The sequence below is a fragment of the Schistocerca gregaria genome, chromosome 7, assembly GCF_023897955.1.
Source record: "Schistocerca gregaria isolate iqSchGreg1 chromosome 7, iqSchGreg1.2, whole genome shotgun sequence".
Classification (NCBI taxonomy): domain Eukaryota; kingdom Metazoa; phylum Arthropoda; class Insecta; order Orthoptera; family Acrididae; genus Schistocerca; species Schistocerca gregaria.
The window spans coordinates 172800903-172826152 of NC_064926.1; positions in this window are offsets into that span (position 1 = coordinate 172800903).

Consider the following 25250-nt stretch of genomic DNA (forward strand, 5'->3'; position numbering starts at 1 on the left):
TGTGGAAACTGTTATAAGTATCTCGCATTGAAGTCTGCACTAAATTTCGAGCTTCTGTAAAAGTTAGCCAATCCTGTCGATTTTCCGTCTTTTTAAATTTGACATGTTCGTGTCGTTGTTTCTGCAACATTGTTCTAAACCGTTTTCTGTACCAAGGAGTAGCTGCTCCATCGTTCACTAAATTATTTGGTATAAATCTCTCAATTGCCACCAATGCTATTTCTTTGAATTCAAGCCACATCTGATCTGCGCTTATATTATTTGTTTGGAAAGAGTGGAGATTGTCTCTCAGGAAGGCGTCAAGGGAATTTTTATCTTCTTTCTTGAATAGGTATATTTTTCGCTTATTTTTGGAGGATTTTGGGATTACAGTATCCATCCTCGCTACGAGAAACCTGTGTTCACTACTCCCTGAATCGGATTTGATGCTCGTTCTGGGCAAATATTTTGGCTGAGTTTATATCCAAATTTAGCCAGCTTTCAGTGTCTGTAACGATATGAGCATCAGTGTTTTGTATCAGCGCTTGGGTCTCTGGCATTTTCCCAAAAGAGCTACGACAATTTATAAATGTTATATCAATGGTTACTGCGTCTACTTTCTTCCAGTGTTCAGCCTGCACCTTTTGTGACTGAAGCAGTTCTTGTGTTTTCCGAGACCCTCTAACCTAAAAAACCAACCAGTCCACACCACACAGCCCCTGCTACCTATGTGGCTGCCTCCTGTGAATCCACCTGACCTATTCAGCGGAACCCGGAACCCAACCACCCTTTGGCGTAGGTCGAGAAATCTGCAGCCTACACTGTCGCAGAACCGTCTGAGCCTCTTATTCAGACCCTCCTCTTGGTTTTGTACCAGAGATCTGCAACCGGCCCTATCGACTATGCGGCAAATGTTCAGCTCTGCTTTCATCTTGCAAGCAAGACTGGCCGCCTTTAGCACTTCTGTTTGCCGCTCGAAACCAGAGAAAATCTCTTCTGATCCAAAGTGACACACATCATGGCTACCGACGTGAGCAACCACGTGCAGTTGACTGCACGATGTGCTCCTCATGGCATCCGGGAGGACCCTTTCCACATCTGGAATGACTCCTCCAGGTATGCACACGGAGTGCTTATTGGCTTTCTCTCCCTTCTTGTGAGCCAAGTCACTAAGTGACCCAGCAACGCTCCTAATGTTGGAGCATCCAACTACCAATAATCCCACCGTCTGTGATTGCCCGTATCTTGCACACTGAGTGGTTTCTTCTGAAACAGGACAGGCGACAGCATCTGGCTCAGCGACAGCCACAGACAGCACCTGGAACCAGTTGGTGAGACAAACCTGGGTGGCGTTATGTGCGGCCGCCTGGGATGTCTTTCGCCGCCGGCAACGCCCTCGGCCGACCTCCCACTCGACCACAGGTGAGGGATCAGCCTCAGTGCGAGTAGTAACTGGGTTGGCTACCGGTGAGGACCGATCGAAGGACGTGCTGAACGTCCATTGGATCCCCACGGCTGGCCCACAACAGTGGCGCCCATCCACTGCAGCCTCAAGCATTTCACATTTGCAGTGGTTTATCTCGCTCTTATTTGTTCTTGTGTCGGTTAAATATGTTCCTTAGGAAAGCAGTGCAGTTTCATTACTGACCATTAATTATTTTTTGCTGTTCCTTTTTTTTTTCGTCTGTATATGAAGGACTGACTTGGACGTATGCTCATTGCCAGTTCAGTATTCGGCCGGAAGAGATTCGAAATCGGTAATGTGATGCTACGGAAGAACTTCTGGTCAGCAACCGTGAGATGAGAGAGGAGCAAGTGAGAAAAGCGCGTGAAAGGGCAGAAAGTACTTGACCAGTACCGGTGTTGTAAACGGGGGAGTACAGCCGCTATTCGTACTGAATCTGAGACAAGAAAGGATAAATAAACGACAGCGCCAGAGGAAAATGAGTTTGGCTAACGATTACGGAGATTTCAAGACGAAGGGTGCACTGGGATTAAGCTGGCAAGAAGACACCAATGGTGCACTATCTTGTACGCAGTTTACAGATAACTCATCATCATCGTTTAAGGCTGATTAAGCCTTTGAGCGTTCCGTCCTGAGCATAGCCCCCCTTATAGAATTCCTCCATGATCCCCTATTCAGTGCTACCTTTGGTGCCTCTTCTGCTGTTAAACCTATTACTTCAAATTCATTCTTAATCGAATCCATGTACCTTCTGCTTGGTCTACCCCGACTCCTCTTACTCTCTACTGCCGAACCCATGAGTCTCTTGGGTAACCTTGCTTCTCCCATGCGTCTTACATGACCCCACCATCTAAGCCTGTAGCAGATAAGTATATACGTGAAATGGGGTGCATTGGGTTGGGAATAAGCTATGGACAGAAATGTTCTCCCGCCTCAGGTGAGCGTGAGGAAGGAGAATATACAACAACCAACAGCAAAATAAGATCGCAAAAAGGTGACTCTTTTGACCGTAGGTGCTTCCTTTCTGGACGGAAATAACAGTTTCTTGGAAATAATAGAACGGCATTATAGCAAAGACTTGTGAACCATTCGACCAATCTTTGCCTCCTCCGTGGCCACTTCGACATCGTTGAGAATTAGCGAGTGCCCAACAATGGCGATGTTCAGATGTACGCAAGGAATAACACGCGTATTAACTGAAGACGTCAAATAGTTCTGTACAGTGTCCAGTATCACATGGTTCTTTGTTTATATTTAAGTTTTGTTGCACGGATTTGGAATACCTTAGCTTTGCTTGTCGGTCTATATCTGCCACATTATCTAGAATAATGTAACTTAAAAATATATTTCTTTCACCCCATGTATACGTCAGTTATTGTGTTCCATTTTTGGAATTATTTATGTTTTTGAGTAAGTGTTTGAGTGACAAGAGTGTCTGACATTCCATCCCATGTTATGTAAGAAGTGGAATGGTTTCCTACAACGTACCGTCGATTCTGGGGAGAACAGGTTGCTGCGTCGGCTATTGCTGAAGGAGAATGGGGTTAGCTGATTTCGATCCGTTTCTTTTAAACATCGTTAAATTAAGTGACTTGAGAGTTCGTCTTGTAGAAAAGAGCTCATCGATGATTAAGTGGATTTAGGTATTTTTATGTGGAACCAGTAGCTCCTTTCCTGGAACGAATGGCCCAATCACTACACACTCTACGTCGATTTTGTGTTTCATGTGTTTCTGAATGTCAATCTGATGAAACGACTGTCGACCGTGCTTTATGTAGGCTGACCTAAGGATCAGTTAATTTATCCCACTGATCATGGCTTGTATTTCCTTTGGTGTCTGAGTTTTATTAACCTCAGTTATGTGTTCTTCTCCTTTTGTTTCTGTGATCGCAAAGAGTAAATACAGTTGAGGCTATTCTTCAATGATATGGTCAGCTAAGTAGATAAATGACCTGCGCCAGTCGTCAGTCATTAATGATACCCAGAACACTAAAAATTCTACATATAAAATCCACTTTCCAACAAATTCATTTCTGTTTACATGTCGCATGACACGTTGGAAGTGTCTAATTTGCTTTTGTAGTATGGTAATGTATAATTTTACTAACTGGTATTTTGTCTGTGTGACAATGTGAAGTTGAGCTGGTGAGCAGAAAAGCAATGAAGCTCATATTTAAGTTTGCACGTAATCTACCAATTTTTGAAAAGTGATCAGCAACGGAAAAGTGAGTCAGAAATACAGTGACTGAAATGCTTGTGTTGAGAGTACATTCTCTACTACGAAAAACGCAATCTCTGAAAAGCATGTCACTGTTGAAATGTTGATTGTATCACGTGTCAATTTTAAATGGCCAACCTATTTTCACAGTGCAAATCGTCCAAATGGCTCTGAGCACTATGGGACTTAACATCTGAGGTCATCAGTCCCCCTAGAACTTATAACTACTTAAACCTAACTAACCTAAGGACATCACACACATCCATGCCCGAGGCAGGATTCGAACCTGGGACCGTAGCGGTCACGCGGTTCCAGGCTATTGCGCCTAGAACCACTCGGCCACACCGGCTGGCATTTTCACACTGATGTGCCGCTGTTATCTCGAAACTACTGCAGCTGCTGCTGCTATCGTAGTTAAAAATAAAGATCCAGACTACTAAAACGCAACATGCAGTGAGTGTTTTAAAGTATACAGACCTCCACAAAACTTCCGTGCTATTAAGTCACGTTACTACAGTGGCTGTTGACAATTAAGCTTATGTTACTGAAAAACGCGAAAAAACAAAGTATTGCATGTGGAACTTGAAATAAAGAGACGAATGCTGATTGATGGGAAAACAACAAATTAACTGTGTAACAAAACTTTACACCACTGCGACAATATATTTTAACACTTGAAATATTAAAAAAATTCACTTTATATTAATAGAGGAAAAACTTGAACAAATTCTCTTTACTTTCCTAGAAGCACTTATGCTATCCATCTTCGAAAAAAACAAGTAAATCACAAATTCTTAAGTTATCACAAAAATCATTGAGCGAATTACTTATTACATTTGAATATCATTGCAAAGGCGTTATTTCTATACCTTTTGCAGTCTTTTGAATGAATTTACAAAATACGTCTCCATGAAAATTGATGTAAGAAAAGTATTTCTGGCACACAGCATGGCCTAAACACATCTCACTCGATCACGAGCTACGACTCGCCTCTTCCTTCATCTCTCCAAGACTGCACTACACTCACAAGCAAAGGTTCTATCAACAGTCCACTTAGTGTAACCTCTTTGGCCGAGAAGTTGCGGGCTATTACTCAAATCCTATTCCGCGTGGCATCCTAATTATTACCAAAATTGCAGTTTTAGTCATTTCAATTTTGAATCCAACATTCCCTTATGTATAGACTGTCCTGGAATAGTCTTTGTGGACACTCGCAAACACCCCTACAATTTAAGTTGGTGAAATGCTTGATACCATAAGCTATACCGTCTGATCCTTCTAGCGTACAGAAGGTACATTCTTTTAGATGTAGGAAACGAGGATGCGAGCTAATTAACCTTTCCTGAAAATGACCTCGTAATACTATCAAATATGCATCGGCAGTCGGTGCTCTTGTCTCGACCTCAGTAAATAGCCGTTGGCATTTTAGTTAGTTGCTACAATAGAATATTAAAAACAGGCTATAATATACTTTAACGTACTTATTAGAAGTGATGGTTTAGCGGGAAAAGATCTATCCAGTATTTTGCGACTCACATATTACAAAGGGCAGGCCTTCTTTAATATCTTTCATGGGTCCGTGACATAATTGCATAGGATTCTATGGACTGCAAAGTTGACAATCCTACGAGTCTGTGGATTGCGACTGTCGCACCAAAAATGGCGCCAGTACGTTTTTTCCGTCAAGGAAAGGCTATTTGGGGCTCCTTTGTGTTGCTGTGAGGCTGTCTTCATGACTAGCGCTGAGGATTTGTGTCGTGGCCCTCCTCTAGGAGTCACTAGTGATGCGGTCAGGGACGACTGGCAGCGGACAGTCAACTGCAGTGTGTCTTAGGTCGCAGTTACTTGTGGTCTGGCTTGCCATTGGTCCTGAAGAGCAGATAAAGGAGAGTGAGTGATATTGTGGAATTCTGTGGAGCGGGCTGTTGTGGAATCTGCAATGAATTGGTGACATTGTGACAGACTACAGGAGTTCTATCAGTTATTTTTATTCTGGTATCCAAGTCGCCACGGCATTAGTTCTTGCTGGTCTAGAGACCTATATGCGGGTAGTTTTCCCTTCTACGTAGTTCTCTAGAAAGCGTTTAGAATTTGTGTTCAACTCACACTGTTCCCGCACCCTGGCTGCATCTGAAAATGGTTCAAATGGCTCTAACAACTATGGGACTTGAAATCTGAGGTCATTAGTGCCCAAGACTTCGAACTACTTAAACCTAACTAACGTAGCGACATCACTCACATCCATGCCCTAGGCAGGATTCGAACCAGCGACCTAGAGCAGTGCCGTTCAGGACTGAAGCGGCTAGAACCGCTCGGCCACAGGGACTGGCAGCTGCATATGAAAGCCGAGTGATGCTTTACTCTCATGTCAACGGTTGAACTGTGCTGTGACCTCAAGGTGATCATGTTTTGTTAACATTTTAATCAACAGCTTTGCCCATAAAATGTGTATAAATGTCATCGTTTATGTTTCAGTTATTTAGATTCCTTGTGGCAACAAATCTTTAGGTATTTCTACCCAGTTGTCCTTTGTTAGCGCATTATAAAGGCCACATTGATTGGCGTTTTGTTAAAAACCCAGGAAGCACCGGTCTGACAGTGGGACTTGTACCTGCGTGTTGTTATTTGAAACTAGGCTCTTAAGTAATCCCGGTTTAAATTTTCCGTGTTGTAAGTTAGTCGTTGTATTTCTGGAAACTACCACTGCCTCTAATGATGTGCATCTTAACCAGTAGGTGGATGCTGTATGAAAAGGCTGTGTACCTGAGATAAATGTTATTTGGTATCTATGTATTAATACTTCAATTTTAAAGTGTTCACTGACTAGAGTTACGTTACCATTGTTGCTCCTATTGAAATCTGTTCACTGCAATGAACTTTGCCATGCCGCCTTTCACGGGTTTTAATAATGAATGTGGTAACTGTAAGTTTATTCTTTTGGAATTAAATTAAATCAGAATCGACGAAAACGCAGATAACTTTTGTAACTCAGTCTTTAACTTCTGTAGTTGTTACCAAAGCTCTGTGAACTCAATGTCACTTTTGAACCCATCTTCTCCTTAGTTCGTTTAATGTGTAAGATTTGCGGTTTCAGTTCATCATAATATGATGTACGTATCATGTGCTATCCATCCTGCGAAAGTTAAAGCAATGTTTCCAGGTTTTGATAATAATATTCGACTTCCCGTATAATACATTATTTTGTGAAAAATGTGCAACGTAATTTCGTCCCAGGACCTTACCACTTCTTTCTGCTGCTATGCTGATGGAGTTCTTATTGATTAGCAACGAATCCCAGCAGTACAGAAATTCCCTGTTCGCAGAGCAAAAAGGACACTGAAAAGTTCGTAGGCATGGTAAAAGTTTTTGGAAATTCGTTCCAAATTTTGCTCAATTAGCCGCCATCCTTAATCAGTTCCGATGGAAATATGAACCATTTAGTTAGGGAGCGCCGCAACAGGCTTTATTTTACGCTTTAAAGATTTCCCTAGCCAATGCACCTGTTTCAGGGAGTCCGAATTTTGACTACTGATTCATATTGCAGTCTGAGGCATCTAACGCCCGCATTGCAGCAGTTGTACTTCCAGAGAAGAATACTGAAAGCAAATCTTCACTTACGGCCCTCGGACGTTATCTCAGGCAGAGAAAATTCAGTCTATGAATCGAAGGGTTTGGTGGTGTTGTTTGTCCTTGAAAGGTTTTTGGGAGAAACAGTCAACCAAGCAGTATCCTGGGTGTCGGTGCGTTCTAGAAAAATAGGGAGACTAGTGAGGTGGGCGGTTAGAACATCTGCCTTCCTTTTTGATGTTCACGCATTAGGAGAAGTGATAACCAGTCTGCTGGTGCCCTAAGCCACGTTTTTCAGGCTGTGGAAGAACCTGAGCAAATGTCAATGGATTTTGTCACTCAATTTGGTGTTAGGGCTGTCCTTGGCGAAATGCCCAGTCTGTTTGATAATCTGGGAGTTAAGGAAGTCAACGGCGCTCAGTTGGGCGTTATTAACAGCCAGCAGGAGACGAGAGAGGTGATTCGAGCCGTGGAGGTAATCAGTGCAATTTTGTGTTAGAAAACCAGATACGACGGGAAACCTAAAATTTTCTTATGGCATTATTTAGTTGCCGCTATATTTAAGTATTTTCATGAGTATCTTCATGGAGGCATCTGGATACTTTTCAAATTATTGTGAAAATTAAAGAAATGTTAATGTGGCCTACCTCAAATAAGGATGTCAGGCGGCTGGTAAGTCAATGTGAGGACTGTATCAGTGCTAAGCCTAATACTAATTGCAAGAGAGGGCAACTAAGTCCAGACAGAGCAAAACAGCCCGTGGAAAAAAAATTTATATGTTACTTGGTGCCCCTTTCACTTACTAAACAGGGAAATAGGTATTTACTGGTGGTGGAAGATACTGTTTACCTATTAATATCACTGTTTCCCAGTAAATAGAGTAACCTCAGAGTCAATGCATAACATTATCGAACGTTTTCTCCATATTTGGCAGGCCCAGAGTGTTAATCAGTGTCTTTGCTCATGAATTTGTGTCAAAGACTTTCAAGAATATTTGTTTCGGCAATACCGTGAGTCATGTAGAGACAACGCTGTAGCATCCGCAGCCGTCATTAGCAGAACGTGTTAATCGAAAGCTGAAAGTAGCACTTTTATATTTCACTCAAGTGCACACACTCTGTGGGACCAGTCAACAGGGTGGCTGAGCATTGCTCTGAATTATGTGCACCATGAATCATATAGATCAAATTTTGCTAATCTCAGGTATACCTACCTTGCAATTCGCGATTATCTAATGTCTGGGCTATGAATGATGTTTTGCCTGTTGATAGTAGTTCGGAAACCGTTAAGAAAAAAAGAGAAACGGAGAGAAAAATATCCTCAGAATGCACAGGCGGGAGGCTGCTAGATGTTAAAGGGGTAGACATCAAAAACTCAGCGCGATGGTAGAATAGTTCAAAAATTTTTGGGAGCAGAGTAAAAGCGTCGACAAAATTATGTCTAAGATGATGCACAAGGTGACCAAGTTTTTCTCTTCAGTTACATTCCTGGCTGCCTCGACAAACAATCTCTGGTCAAACTGTAATTGCGTGATGAAAGGGATAGCGTTAAAAAATGGTAAAGGGGGTGCGTACGATAAACGGGAAATCTTGGTAAAAAAAGAAAAAAAGGCAGTAGAGTGTCTGATTCATCATCAAAACGCCTTCGGTCACGGTTTCGAATCCCGCCGCTGCTTAACTTTAAATTAATAGTCAGCACTGGCGGCCGAAGATTCCGGCATAAGAAGTATCCCTTATTCTGCCAACGGCCTTGTCAAAGAGGGCGGAGGAGCGGACAGAGGTTCAGGGCACTCTCTTGTCCTAGGGGTGGGAAATTGGCCCTAAAGGCGGAAGAATTAGCAATGATCAACGACATGAGGATGCAGAAGCCTATGGAAACCACTGCATTAAAGACACGTAACGTGTATCCACAGGACATGTGGAATGTAATTCAAGACGTGTCATAATGATGTCTCCATTGGCAAAAGATCCCGGAATATTCCCCCATCTTGATCTCCCGGAGGGGACTGCCAAGGGGGAGGTTACCATGAACATAAGATTGAATAATCAACGAAAGGATAATGTTCTACGAGTCGGGGCGTGGAATGTCAGAAGCTTGAACGAGGTAGGGAAACTAGAAAATCAGAAAAGGGAAATGCAATTGCTCAATCTAGGTATACGAGGGGTCAATGAAGCTAGAAAAAAAACAAGAATTTCTGCTGAGATGAGTATAGGGTAATATCAACAGCGTCAGAAAATGTTACAACGGGAGTAGGATTCGTTATGAATAGGAAGGTAGGGGAGAGAGTGTGTCATTGTGAACAGTTCAGTGACAGGGCTGTTCTTATTAGAATTGACAGTAAACTAACACCGACAAAGATACTTCAGATATACATACCGACGTCGCAAGCTGAGGTTGAAATGATTGTCGAAGGACAGACTAAGCCTACAGGAAAGTCAAACCAACCTTTGGTGACATTAAAACGAGGGGTGATAACATTAGGAGCGCTACGGGAATTCCACTGTTAAATGGAGAGAAGAGAGCGGACAGGTGGAAAGATTACATTGAAAGCCTCTATCATGTGATAGAAGAAGGAACAGGAGCCGATTTAGAAGAGATGGAGTATCCAGTATTAGAAGCATAATTTAAAAGACCTTTGTTTGACGTATGATCAAATAAGACAGAATTTCTAAAATCATTTGTGGAAGTGGTAACAAAACGACTATTCACGTTATTGTGTAGAATATATGAATCTGGCGGCATACCATCTGACTTTCGGAAAAGGATCATCCACACAATTTCGTAGACAGCAAGGGCTTACAAGTGCGAGAATTATCGCACAATCATCTTAGCAGCTCATGCACCCAAATTGCTTACAAGTAGTATCATATACACAAGAATGGCGAAGGAAATTGAGGATGCGTTAGATGATCAGTTTGGCTTCAGGAAAGGTAAAGGCACGAGAGAGGCAATTCTGACGTTGAGGTTAATAATGCAAGCAAGACTAACGAAAAATAATGACAATTTCATAGAGTGGATTTGTCGACCTGGCCTGCCGGAGTGGCCAAGCGGTTCTAGGCGCTACAATCTGGAACCGCGCGACCGCTATGGTCGCAGGTTCGAATCCTGCCTCGGGCATGGATGTGTGTGATGTCCTTAGGTTAGTTACATTTAAGTAGTTCTAAGTTCTAGGGGACTGATGGCCTCGGAAGTTAAGTCCCATAGTGCTTAGAGCCATTTCAACCATTTTGTCGACCTGGAAAAAGCGTTCGACAACTTAAAATTGTGCACGATTTTCGAAATCCTGAAAAAAGTAGGGGTAAGCTAGAGAGAGAGACAGGTTATATACAATATGTACAACAGCAAAGAAAGCATAATGAGAGTGGACGACCAAGAACGAAGCACCCGTATTAAGAAGGAAGTAATATAAGGACGCGGCCTTTTCCCGTACTGTTCAATCTGTAAATCCATAGAGCAATGATGGAAATAAAACAAAGGTTCAGGCGTGGAATTAAAATTGAAGGTGAAGGGATATTCATAATACGATTCGCTGATGACATTGCTGTCTTGAGTGAGAGTGAAAAAGAATTACTTGATCTTCTGAACAGAATGAACAGTCTAGTGAGTACAGAGCATGCACTGAGAGTAAATCGAAGAAAGACGAATGTGATGAGAAGTAGTAGAAATGAGAACAAGGAGAAACTTAGCGTCAGGATTGATGGTCGTGAAGTAGATGAACTTAATGCTACTTAGGTAGTAAAATAACCAATGACACATTGAGCAAGGACGTCAAAAGCAGACTAGCAATGGCAAAAACGTCATTCCTGGGCAAGACAAGAATACTGATATCAAATATAGGCCTTAATTTGAGGAAGAAATTTCTGAGAATGTGTCTGGAGTACTGCATTGTATGGCAGTGAAAATGGAAAACACTGGTAAGGAGAAGGGATAGGATGAGGGGACATCTGTTAACACATGAGAGAATGACTTTCTTGGTACTAGAGGGAGCCGTTGAGGGCAAGAACTGTAAAGGAAGACAGAGATTGGAATACATTCAGCAAAAAATTGGGGACGTAGTTTGCAAGTGCTACTCTGAGATGAAGAGGTTAGCACAGGAGAGGAATTCGTGGCGAGCTGCATCAAACCAGTCAGAAGAATGATGACAAAAACAAAATGTACAGCACTCGCATCTGCAATTCTGCGGATCCTCAGTGGTTACTTGTGAACTGAGAAAAACATTCGCGTATAGCCTTTTGTTTGTTGGAGAAATGAAGCAATCTCAACAGTACCTTCTGTCCTTCATAAGACTTTTCCACTGTTGCCTACTTGTCAATATACTCCTTTCTACTTCTCACGGCCATTTTGATGTTATTTAACACTTGTTTCGTTATCTTCTTATTCCATTCTGTTTTTCTAGGTGGGTAGTCAACCAGTTCCCATATGCAGTCCTGTGCCTGTCAGTTTTTCAGCACTGTTATAGGGGTCAGCTTCGTGCTATTCAGTGAAAAATCATTTTTAATGTCCTCAAAAATGGAAAGGAACACAGTTCACGTAGTATATTCACAGCAACAAAGCTTCCGCAGATTCCAAAGATCTTTTTTTTTTTCGAATCTGTAAACATTTTGGTTCCTTTGCTCTTGTGCTTCCTGAAATGGAGAAGAGACTGAACTTCTTCTGATACTGCAGCCGAAACTGTGGTTGAGTTCTCTGACCCCATACACATCTTGCACAATTTCCCCTCCATCATTTCTTAATCACGCATCTATGACTGTCCCACGGATTTCATCTAGTTTGTGACCATATATTCTTCAATGTTATCTATCCGAATCTTTTGTCATACCTGTCCGTTCCTCCTGCCTCTTTTGCTTATCGCTAACCTTCTAAAGGCCTCATTCTATGATTGTAAGTTGTTCTAACCGAACATTCGTTTTTACTGCCCATCTTTTGTCTATGTTTCGTTTATTTTGCCACTTGGACTTCTTTTCTAAATTATGTAACTTTATCTTTTGCTTCCTTCGCCACTTTTTCGATCTCTTTCTTTTCTGGGGTTGATAAAACATATTTCCCATTAGTTCTTTTCTGGCTACTTTTGCTTTTTCTCATCTTACCAGTTTTCTTCAATTATTGACTTCGATTCTCTCTTCGTCCTTGCTGCTTCCTTTCCCCCCTCTATCGTCTCTTCCGTTGTCTCTTCTGTAACTTTATTGGTTACTTTTGCTTCTCTCCTTTTCTCTCTGCTTTTAATTTCGGCCTTGCCTCTTCCTTCGGTAACAGAAGAAATATTGAATTTAATTGATGAAAGGAGAAAATATAAAAATGCAGTAAATGAAGCAGGCAAAAACGAATACAAACGTCTCAAAAATGAGATCCACATGAAGTGCAAAATGGCTAAGCAGGGATGGTTAGAGGACAAATGTAAGGATGTAGAGGCTTATCTCACTAGGGGTAAGACACATACTGCCTACAGGAAAACTAAAGAGACCTTTGGACATAAGAGCACCACTTGTATGAACATCAAGAGCTCAGATGGAAACCCACTTCTAAGCAAAGAAGGGAAAGCAGAAAGGTGGAAGGAGTATATAGAGGGTCTATACAAGGGCGATGTACTTGAAGACAATATTATGGAAATGGAAGAGGATGTAGATGAAGATGAAATGGGAGATATGATACTGCGTCAAGAGTCTGACAGAGCACTGAACAAAGCTCCGGGTGTACACAACATTCCATTAGAACTACTGACAGCTTTGGGAGAGCCAGTCCTGACAAAACTCTACAATCTGGTGAGCAAGATGTATGAGACAGGCGAAATACCCTCAGACTTCAAGAAGAAATTAATAACTCTAATCCCAAAGAACGCAGATGTAGACAGATGTGAAAATTACCGAACAATCAGTTTAATAAGCTATAGCTGCGAAATACTAACACGAATTCTTTACAGACGAATGGAAAAACTCGTAGAAGACGACCTCGGGGAAGATCAGTTTGGATTCCGTAGAAATACTGGAACATGTGATGCAATACTGACCTTACGACTTATCTTAGAAGGAAGTTTAAGGAAAGGCAAACCTACGTTTCTGGCATTTGTAGACTTAGAGAAAGATTTTGACAATGTTGACTGGAATACTCTCTTTCAAATTCTAAAGGTGGCAGGGGCAAAATACAGCGAGCGAAAGCCTATTTACAGTTTGTACAGACATCAGATGGCAGTTGTAAGAGTCGAAGAACATGAAAGGGAAGCAGTGGTTGGGAGGGGAGTAAGACAGGCTTGTAGCCTCTTCCCGATGTTATTTAATCTGTATATTGAGCAAGCAGTAAAGGAAACAAAAGTAAAATTCGGAGTAGGTATTAAAATTCATGTAGAAGAAATTAAAAACTTTGAGGTTCGCCGATGACATTGTAATTCTGTCAGAGACAGCAAGGGACTTGGAAGAGCAGTTGAATGGAATGGACAGTGTCTTGAGAGGAGTATATAAGATGAATATTAACAAAAGTAAAACGAGGATAATGGAATGTAGTCGAATTAAGGCGGGTGATGGTGAGGTAATTAGATTAGAAAATGAGACACTTAAAGTGTTAAAGGAGTTTTGCTATTTGGGAAGCAAAATAACCGAGGTTGGTCGAAGTAGAGAGGATATAAAATGTAGACTGGCAATAGCAAGGAAAGCGTTTCTGAAGAAGAGAAATTTGTTAACATCGAGTATAGATTTAAGTGTCAGGAAGTCATTTCTGAAAGTATTTCTATGGAGTGTAGCCATGTATGGAAGTGAAACATGGACGATAAATAGTTTTTAACAAGAAGACAGTAGAAGCTTTCGAAATGTGGTGCTACAGAAGAATATTGAAGATTAGATGAGTAGATCACATAACTAATGAGGAGGTATTGAATAGGATTGGGGAGAAGAGAAATTTGTGGCACAGCTTGACAAGAAGAAGGATCGGTTGGTAGGACATGTTCTGAGGCATCAAGGGATCGCCAATTTAATATTGGAATGCTGCGTGGAGGGTAAAAATTGTAGAGGGAGCCTAAGAGATGAATACACTAAGCAGGTTCAGAAGGATGTAAGTTGCAGTAGGTACTGGGAGATGAAGAAGCTTGCACAGGATAGAGTAGCATGGAGAGCTGCATCAAACCAGTCTCAGGACTGAAGACCACAACAACAAACAACCTCTTCCTTCGCTTACTTCTTAACCTCTTCTAATCTTTTTTTCATCTTATTGAGCCCCTCGTAAATCCTAATATAGTAAAATCTATGCATCCTGCTGGTCTCATCTACCTGGTGTTGCTGCCTGTGAACTCAGTCGAGTATACATCTGCGGTGGCGTATCAAGCCCATCAGTGTCCACCACCACGTAGTTTCTGCATTTTACTATCAAGTCAATGTGTCTTGAATAAAGCATGGCCAGTTCCGAGCTATCATAACCCACAGTGGTCGCTAATTCTACAGTTTCTTCTACACGTGTTTCATTTTCGGATGCATTATGAGCTTCCTGTTCCGCGGGTAATGTTATCTGCTTCTTCCCAGTATCTACCTCTTCTCTATACTGACTTTGAACTAAATTTAAAATTATAATATCGTGGTTCTAAGGTTCCTGAAAAATTCTGCAGTGAATAAGGAGTTTTGTCTCACTACGATTAAATCCTGTGTTGCTGGTGAAATTGTTATAAGGTAACTGGTTCACAAAATATACGAGAGGTATCGTAAATCATTGCCAGCGTCGACAAATTACACGAAGCCCCACTCTGCCAAATGAAATGCTGCTAATTAACCTGTGAGCAATTAAGGATGAATGTCCATTTTTGGGCCATAAATGGCTCAGGTGGTTGGGGGTTAATTGGAAACTTTTATTAGTTATACAGAGGAACGACGAACGATTTGTTTCATAGCATTAGGTCTTTTCCTAACTACATCTCTGCCCACTGAAATGATGGCAATTAAACTATATGCAACGAAAATAGTAAGGCGATGACCAACAATGCTGGGAAACTGAAGATAATATAAAATCCTGAGTATTTTTAACGTTAATTGATTTTATTACACTCCTAGATAATTCTATAGAGGCGTACCACTGATATGGCAAACATTAATAGTAAGACGAAGAAACCAATTTAGCAAGAACTATTGCTAGCATAGTTTAGGGTGGGGAAGTATGTAATGGACAATTCTACTTCCAAATGGTTCAAATGACTCTGACTACTTTTGACTTAACATTTGAGGTCATCAATCCCCTATAACTTAGAACTACTAAAACCTAACTAACCTAAGGACATCACACACATCCATGCCCGAGGCAAGATTCGAATCTGTGACCGTAGCAGTCGCGTGGTTCCTGACTGAAGTGCCTCGAACCGCTCGGCCCTCCGCGTCTGTCAATTCAACTCCCCAGTGTATTAAAACAGACTGACCAAAATCCGCGCCATGACAGCAGTGATTGGTTATTGTGCTCGAAATAAAAGTGAGGTTTTTGTGTAAATGAACCATCCTCACTAGCCATGTCAATACTAATCGTGAAATCGTGGAAGGTTACTCAATTCATTGTAACCTATACTGCTGTTGCTGTACGTTAATTTCACCATGACTCAAGTCTAATTCTGTTGTCTGCTGATGCTGCTGATAGGTCTCTGAGTGTGATTGGGTCCACCTGCAGTTCTGTCTTAGAATGTGGTTTGATCCAGTAGTCTTCTTGATGAAGTTTCCTGCCGAGAGATGTCTATAATCTAAATTACTTTGCTGGAATCTGTATCAAAGTGTCTCAACTGAAAGCAGAATCAGAAGTGTCGAAAGTGCGCAAACGACTTCTACTCTCCGTGTTTTTTCCGTGCTTCACCTAGCAATCGTCCACCAGAAATGTACATTTAGTATCTTGCAGTTAAAAAAAAAAGAATCAAGTCACGCCATTGTACTTCTACCAGAAGCAGGACAATCTGTTCAATTCAATCAAGTATAGTGAGACCACACATAAAAAAATTTACACCTATAGTATTTAACGTATAATATTCCAGTCAGTCCTAATGTCATATTTTTGATACCTCTGGTGTACTGTTTCCTAGTGTGGTAACACAGAAAGAGGCGAAAATGTTGGGTGAGGTGCCAAACTGGCGGCTGACACTGTATGTACTCGTATATTTAAGAAAGTTTCGGAAATCTGTTTTTCCCCTTGGAAGTTTCTCATACGAATGGCTCAAAAATCCGTTGTTCGTGTTAACGAATCCTTCTTCCAAAAGGGAAGCGTTTAACGGATGTCCACGGCAGTAAAACTTTTGGCTTGGGGCCCTGACTGGCGTCGTCTCTCCAGCAAGTGAGAGACATATGTACTGTAATCTGGCGACTCACGGGAATAGCGTGGCTAATTGAACAGTTGGCTTGGGGCCCAACTGTCGACTCCCATATCTGCGGCCTCCTAAGCTCGCCGGGGATTATCACGGTCCATGGGTTGGCATGTCCTGCGCACTTTGGAGTGGAGGTAGCTCGCCACAATCGTCTTAAACTGTACGCAGTACAAACGCGAAGTCTTACTACGAATGAGGAAAAGAAAAATAAAACAGGAAAGAAATGGACTACACAATTATTTTCGTTATGTTTCAATTAGAAATAAACACCCATTTACGCACTCTCCCCACCTCAGATTAGAGTCTGAAATATTGTTAATCTGCTTAACAAATTACCGTATCTGATTTTCAGAGGTATAGCTAATTAGCACACGGAAGTCCCGTGGAGTGAAAAGAGCTTTGCGGTTCCCGGTACTCCTCTCTTTCCCTGGACACCACCCACAGACCACAGAAAGACTAAACAAAGAAAACAGGTTAGAACACAAAATTGTGGAGAAGTGAGAGGAAGAGGGCAAAACTTAATGTATGAATTACATAATCCACTTAGTCTTCTTTACAGAGATGGTATATAAGACAAATGGAAATATGAGCCACGCAGGATCACATCCTTTTTATTCGTTTTATGTGTGTTGACTAGCCGTGTGTTTTCAACAGGAGTAATTTTCAATTAATTCCTACACCAGATTTTTCAACTATGAAACAAATACAAACTTCTGTCAATGATACGTGTAACTTGAATATATTGATTGAAGCATTAACCACCAAAGAATTATGAAAGGCGGATATTGCAGTCGTCGATATTGTAATAGATAATACAGTCGATAGCGTATATCATGTTATTTAAAAAGTAAGTTTGAATTATTACAACCATAGAAGAAAATCTTCTTACTGGTTTGGAGACGAAATGTAATGCGAAAGAAGGTATTATATTTGCCAATCACAAAGATAGTACGTCGCAATTCGCTTCTGGATTTCTTTGATTTCGATATCTACACATCTTGGGCAGTTCACAGGATTCAAAAATGGCTCTGAGCACTATGGGACTTACCTTCTGAAGGAATCAGTCCCCTAGAACTTAGAACTACTTAAACCTAACTAACCTAAGGACATCACACACATCAATACCCGAGGCAAGATTCCAACCTGAGAACGTAACGACCGCGTGGTTCCAGACTGTAGCGCCTAGAACCGCTCGGCCACAACGGCCTGCGTTCACAAGATACACACATTTCAACAATACCGTATACAATATCTAAAAACTGTGGGCATATATTCTACAGATTGTGCATTTCAAACCCATCTCGATTTATATAAATGCCATTCAACCAAATTGCTTTAAATTTGAGCGTTGTCAAAATTGAACTTTCGTACCCTGTTATTGGTCTCCCAGAAGTGCAAGTCTTACATCCAAAATACCGTGCTGTCTAAGGTATTTCAATGAAAACAAGAGAAATGGGGAGAATAGTAATAAATTCCATGTCACGCCATACATTCTCCAACATCTCATTGTCATCAGTCAATCTACAGCTTTCTGTAGTAAAGCGTTTGTCGACTGGAAACTGTCTACGGAGTCACAGTGATATGTAAAACTGTTTCGCAATTCCGTTTCATTTTACTGATATCAAACAAGTTTATTGGCGTGGCCGTTTACAAAAGGCCTTACAATTTATGAAACGAATATACACTGGATGGCGGGTGAGTCGTATTACTGAACCTTTCATGCAGTGATGGCTAAATAACTCTCATCGTATGTAAACATACATTTCTGCAGTCTTTTTATGGATGCTGCCCCATTACGCACTCCAATTTGTGAACACTCGTCACCAAAATAAATTACAGTAACTAAAATGGTGGATTATAAATATCATCTAAAATTTAGTTTCTAGTAATTAATTATATTCAGTGTGTGAAAATGGTAGTGTCTTTGATTTCATCAATTTCTTGCAGAATACACGAAAATGCCTTTTGATCTTATGAGTTAGTAATTTTGCAATTTTGTACACATTTAAATACCGTAACTCGATAACTGATAAGGCACACAAAGACAGAAAACTGCTGATAGTAGCCTTTCATGGTAATTACTTTATTTGTCTGCTGTTTACCGGTCTACAACACTTGACACTCATAATAAAACAGCAGAGTTACACAAAACAGCAGCTCATTCGACGATTAGCGACTACGTTTTCCTGTTTATTTTCAGAAGTATTGTTTTTCATATACGAGCAGAGTATGACATCAGCAATGTGACGATCGTGGCCGGTCTGTGGTTTGTGATTACTGATTTTGGCTAGTCATCATTGCCAAATTTCGACATTTCATTGTCTTTATTACCATTTATAAACATGCGTTATTGGGAAACTTAAGCTGGAGCCCCTACATTTAACTACCTAATTTTATTCCTTTTGTACATTGAACAAACAGTGATGGAAGCCAGGGAAGACGCGGAAATGGAGTTACAGTTCAGGGGGAAGAAGTTAAAGCACTGAAGTTCACCGTTGACAATGTAATTCCGTTACAGACAGTAAGAGACGTGGAGCTGCAGTTGAACGAAATCGATAGCCTGTTGTAAAGATGTTAGGAGACGAAAATTAGCATCGGGCAATACTGGAGGATATTGACTAGAAATGTGACATAAGAAGTGGTAGAAGAGTTTTCTTATTTGAGGGGCAAAATAGGTGACGAGGTCCTAAGTAGGGAGGATATAAAATGTAGATTGTCAGTAACAAGAAACATGTTTATTAAAAAGATGAATATGTTACCATCAATTATTTATTTAAGTGTTAGGAATGCTTTTCTGTAGGTATCTGGCCGTAATGCAGTGATGTTTAGAAGCGAAACGTGTACGATAAACAGTTCACAAATGGAGAGAACAGGCGATTTTTAAATGTGTTGCTACAGAAGAATATTCGTGTGTAGAGTAGGCATGCATTCAGGTCACTGTATTTACGTCGTAGGATCTTAATATCTGAGGGTTTCACTTTGCAATTCCAAGGAATGAACGATCAACACTGGGTAACTACACTTGCCAGACTTCGTGCAGGGTCTAAAATTTCACGTCTTGGGAGAATAAAAGTTCCAGGTCGGTGGCTGGAGTACAACTTGGAAACTGCCGAGTTGTTCTCCACTGTCTCCCGTTGAGGTGCTTCCCCCCACACCTTAGTGACGTACACGCCTGATGATTTTCTTCTGAAAACCGCTAAGAATTCTTCCAAATGCATCTCGTTATTCCCGAACTGTCGAGATGGCTGCAACCCAACAACAAGCCCACTGAATAACTTCTCATGATTGACATTCACAGCCACGGGGAAAGTTTTTGAAGGACAACACATTCGCCGTTGACGGTAGAGAATGTTTATTTTACAAGTGCATTTTCTGTATTAAGACAGTTATAAAGAGGTACTGCAATAGAGATTGCTTCAAGACATGTCAGACTCTAAAATCTCGCTATGTTAGTATGACATCGTCTGATCTGAATCTTTGGACGGTATCAATAATTCAGCATTGAACGAGAACACTTTTTCCTAAATCATTAAGTAATGTTAATTACACGAACTATTGACAAAGTTAAGTCATTAACATAAACTACAATAAACCGATGTCCTTACACACTGATCACGTGTTAAACCATGTAGCTCGTGCGAAATTAGTCGTAAGGCCTAACTAAGGCCGTTTGATTGTAACAGGAATGCCTCTGAGCTTTCCCTCAAATAAATCAATTCCTTGGGCTTTTTCCTCCAACTATCTTAAGTCTTGAAAGGGATCAGTCCTTTCACAGGGACGGAAACGAGTTATACCATCCCTATACATCTTCTGACGTTTGCTGCATAGTTTCACTATGTTCAGCTGTGGCGTTCAGCGGAACCCCTTTGCCCTGATCGTCTACAAAAAAGCTGAGAAGTACGACTGAATACTCAGTACATTAGTGACTATGTGATGTTTAACGTTGTATATGGATGTAAAGAACTCAACTTTTGCTTTCCGGTTTTTGAAAATATTTTCCATTTCTGTGATACATTACCAATATATGGGATGCTATATATAAATTTTTGTCTGTTTGTTCTGTGTAGTGATTTATTTCTATATCTCTCTTCATTTTGTCTCGTAATATTTCAATCATAGAAGTAGCATAGTCATTGGAAACGACAATCTGTTTCAAAATGTTTATATCCTATTGCATGTTCTCTTAGGTCAGACGTATTTCAGTTGCACCATGTAGAAGACTTATCTACTACTTTTAGTGTCTCGTTTTTTACACTATTTCCCTAAGAATCACGTGATATAATTTCACTGCTGTCGATTACTCATGTTTTGATTTTGCTGAAGCTCATCCTACATCCTCTTCTCAAGTCGCTGACTATTCTGTAGAACTGTCCTTACAACTCTTCTGCTGTCTCCAGGAGAGCTACAGTGTTACTGCAGACCTCCAAGTTTTTATTTCTTCTCCAGGAAATTTTATTCCTACTCCCAATACTTCTCCAGTTTTCTTTCTGCTTGCTCAGGGCTAAGACTGACCAACATTAGGAACAAGTTACAACCCTGTCTCACTCCCCTCTCTACCACTGATTTCCTTTCTTTACCTTTCATTCCTATAACTTCCATCGGTTTCTATACAAGTCGTAAACAGAATTTCAGTATTTTGATATAAATGTAATTCTGTAGACTACTGAAGAAGTTCAGAAAGTTTGTTCTATCTTTGACATCCCCTTGCACTAGCAATAGTGTGTCATCTACACACCTCCTATAAATTTTGATTTTTGTGAGGTGGGGTCCTTGGCTATTAAATAATTCCTAATCTAAATGAACTGAGAGTATATCAGCTATGATCCCAGGTATTCATGATCTCAATGCTACGACTTCTGGTTGCTCACACATGTTGCCACTAAATGTAAAACTTTGTAAGATAGGGTTTTCTGGAGGAATTAAATGAATTCAACAATCTCTGTGTGTGCAAGATTCTTATTTTTCATTAAGTTCTTTTCAATCAGTCTTACAGAATCTTGTATGTGTACGTTGAAGTAAATGAAGAAGCTGCAACGGTCAATAAGTAATCTGGCTTCTTGGCAAAGAATGAGCAAGGGAAATTGTAAATCTAAATACACAGTACGTGTAACAAAAATCTTAAAATACATTAATAATCAACTGAAGAACAATCACTCCATAATTGCCAGATGAGACTAAGCAATATAGTTGTGATGAAAGAAAAGGAGTTTGCAGACAAAACACAGGTATTGAGTTATGCTAATAATATTCAGTACATGAAATAAGACCCAGAAGCATAATTTCAAAGTAAAATTAACGAACAATTAAAGAAAACTATTCCAATTGACAGAAACTGTAAAGAGATATCTCACATGCATGAACCCTAGTTCTTAATGTTTAAGAGAAGAGCTAAAAATACACAAAGAGGGTAATCCAATATGACTCTGGTAAACTCTTAATACAGCCCAGCACACGAACTATCACAGAAACTGAATAAGATAGTAGTGAAAATTTATACATCGAAGCAACATATTCTATTAAATACAGCATGATACTAGCTGATGAGCCAAATGCTACGAGATTACCCACATTTACTCAAACGAATTTATACATGAAGCCGTAACAGTAATCCAACACAACGCAATGAAACAAACCCACCTTGCATACACAGAGATTGTAGAAGTCTGGAGGCCCATCTGTTAAACTTTAGTTAGTGTTTCACTTTCAGTGGCAACATATATAAGCAACCAGTTGGCCTAGATATGGGACCTTGCATATCTCGTATCATAGCTGACATATACGTATATAATTTGAAACAAAAGTTATTTAACAGCTAAAAACACTGCACATAAAATTAAATTTTGTAGGAGATGTGTAGATGACAGACTGCGGCTACTGAAAGAATATGTTGCAGGTATAACACACATTCTAAACTGTCTCAAAAGTCTACATGAGAAATGACATTTATACTGGAGCATGAACACGACAAATGTATTGGTTACTGTTACGACTGCCTTTACACACTCTGTGGTTCTTTAGGGGATACAGGAGCGAGGAACCGATGCCGTTCATGAACAGAGAATTCAGGTATTAATGTATTCTACATCTAATATTAAGCAGAAAAAGTAATACATATTTACGTTGATGTATTCGTAGTGTCAGTTGCTAACAGTAGCATTGAATGCTGAAACATTTACAGATGCAAGAGATTTATAAATCCGTCACTCTACAACACAGCATATATTCGTACGATTGCAAGCCCTGGCCGCTATGAAAGTCTGAAAACGTCATCCAACATTCAAACACACCAAAAAGATCATCGCATGTATGCTCGAATTTAAATACACTCGCTGCTAGAGTCCCGGAGACAGGATGCGGCGTAATCGTTGGTGGCAGCGCCCTCGTGGTGCAGTGGCTGCTGTAGGTAACGTGACGACGTACCGGGCGTCGAGCGTATTTGAAGTGCGGCCGACCGGGTGGTGGCCTATACCGCACTCCTCCACGCCCAACTTTGAAGGTACGGTGTGACGCCCGTGTCGTCGAAAGTGATGAGGGTCGTTGAGTCTAGCAAGCGCCAGGGAAACGCAGCGGAAAACAGGCACAGAACGCATTCGACACCACAGATAAGAGTAAGGAAGATGCTGCAGAGGGAGACGGCGTCTGGCCGTTGGTAACCGCGTCGATGTCGAAGGGAGAGTGGGGGTTGCAGCGTCTTAGGTAAGGAGGCAGAGACTTCCATCGTTTCCATGGCCACAAGTGGAGGCACCCGCTCAGCAAGGTGCGTAAAAGCCGGCGTTGCAGCGGACGGATACGGCTTCGTCACGGTAACTAGACGTCGTACAGTGAAGAAAGCTGAAACAGTGTGATCAGCGGCAGGATCACTGAATTCACGGAGCAGTAGCTGGTTCTGGTAGCGCTGATGCGTGCATGCGCTGCCGCGAATAGTATACTGCGCTCTGCCAATCCATCCCTGAACAGCTCCAGATTACCATCAACGTAATTTGTTGCACACTCGACATTTGACGCTTCTTAGAAACTTCATGGTGAAGTCTGAAGCTGGAGCCGAGCAGTAAGAACGAAGCAAATGAAGACCCCCCCGACAAACGTCCCTCCGGTGACATGGCAAGAGCAAGCAGTAACACATATTTACGTGAATGTGAACTCGACGTTTCGACATTTACTTCATGAACAATCGAACGAAACATTCGCCGTCACCATTACACTGTGGCGAGAATGGTGCAGTCCTTACATGGAGTATTCTATTGTGTTTGTTCAAAAATGGTTCAAATGGCTCTGAGCACTATGGGACTTAAATTCTGAGGTCATCAGTCCCCTGGAACTTAGAACTACTTAAACCTATCCAACCTAACAACATCACATACATCCGTCCCCGAGGCAGGATTCGAACCTGCGACCGTAGCGGTCACGCGGTTCCAGACTGTAGTGCCTAGAACCGCTCGGCCACCCCGGCCGGCATTGTGTTTGTAAAATTGTGCGAATTCCTTAGAAGAAAAAGGAGATCCATTGTCCTAAACAATTGCTTCTGACAAGCCCTCAAGAGAAAATGCAGGTGGGAGGGCCTTGTTATAAGCTGGTGGCATGGCGGCATTAGTCGAATGCTTTGTGGAACCAAATGACAATCAACGAACGTGTTTGACAAAAGGGGTCAGCAATGTCTGTATGAAGGCGTTGCGACGGGTTATGAGATTGTCCCCAGCGGAAAATTTTTCAGCACTGAGTCACTTGATTGTCCACTCTAGTGCGCCGTTGTGCTTTCACGAACTCTATTTCCTTATCTAAACAAGGGACACTGACACTCTTGTCTGTTTCTTAGGTGTGTGAAGCAGAAGAACGTCATTAAGAAGAGATAAACTGTTGTGGTGCACAAAACACCATAATACTAAGCGATAGGGAACACATTTCTGAGGCCGCTGCCAACATGTGTGAGTGTGACTTTTTAGCAGGTATTATTGGTCATGCCACTCAGCATGTGCGAACAACAATAAGTCGTTAGGAAAAGAAACTAGGGCTTACGAAACAGAAGAATCATTGTGTAAACAAGGAGTTTCCAATGCGTGGAATGCTGCTTCTGTGCCGACACGTAAATGACACAATTAGCGTTTAGCGCCGTACGGCGATAGAGAATTTCTTACCGGTAATTTGACAATAATAGTGACCAACGTTGAAGCTCCTGTGCCATGCAGTCGGGATCTGGTTTCGATGGATGAAACATTGCCGTGAAAAGCTTGTGTTCCGTGACGATAAAAATTTTCTGCTGTACTTGTAATGATGAAATTTGGTTACAGCTTATACACTCCTGGAAATGGAAAAAAGAACACATTGACACCGGTGTGTCAGACCCACCATACTTGCTCCGGACACTGCTAGAGGGCTGTACAAGCAATGATCACACGCACGGCACAGCGGACACACCAGGAACCGCGGTGTTGGCCGTCGAATGGCGCTAGCTGCGCAGCATTTGTGCACCGCCGCCGTCAGTGTCAGCCAGTTTGCCGTGGCATACGGAGCTCCATCGCAGTCTTTAACACTGGTAGCATGCCGCGACAGCGTGGACGTGAACCGTATGTGCAGTTGACGGACTTTGAGCGAGGGCGTATAGTGGGCATGCGGGAGGCCGGGTGGACGTACCGCCGAATTGCTCAACACGTGGGGCGTGAGGTCTCCACAGTACATCGATGTCGTCGCCAGTGGTCGGCGGAAGGTGCACGTGCCCG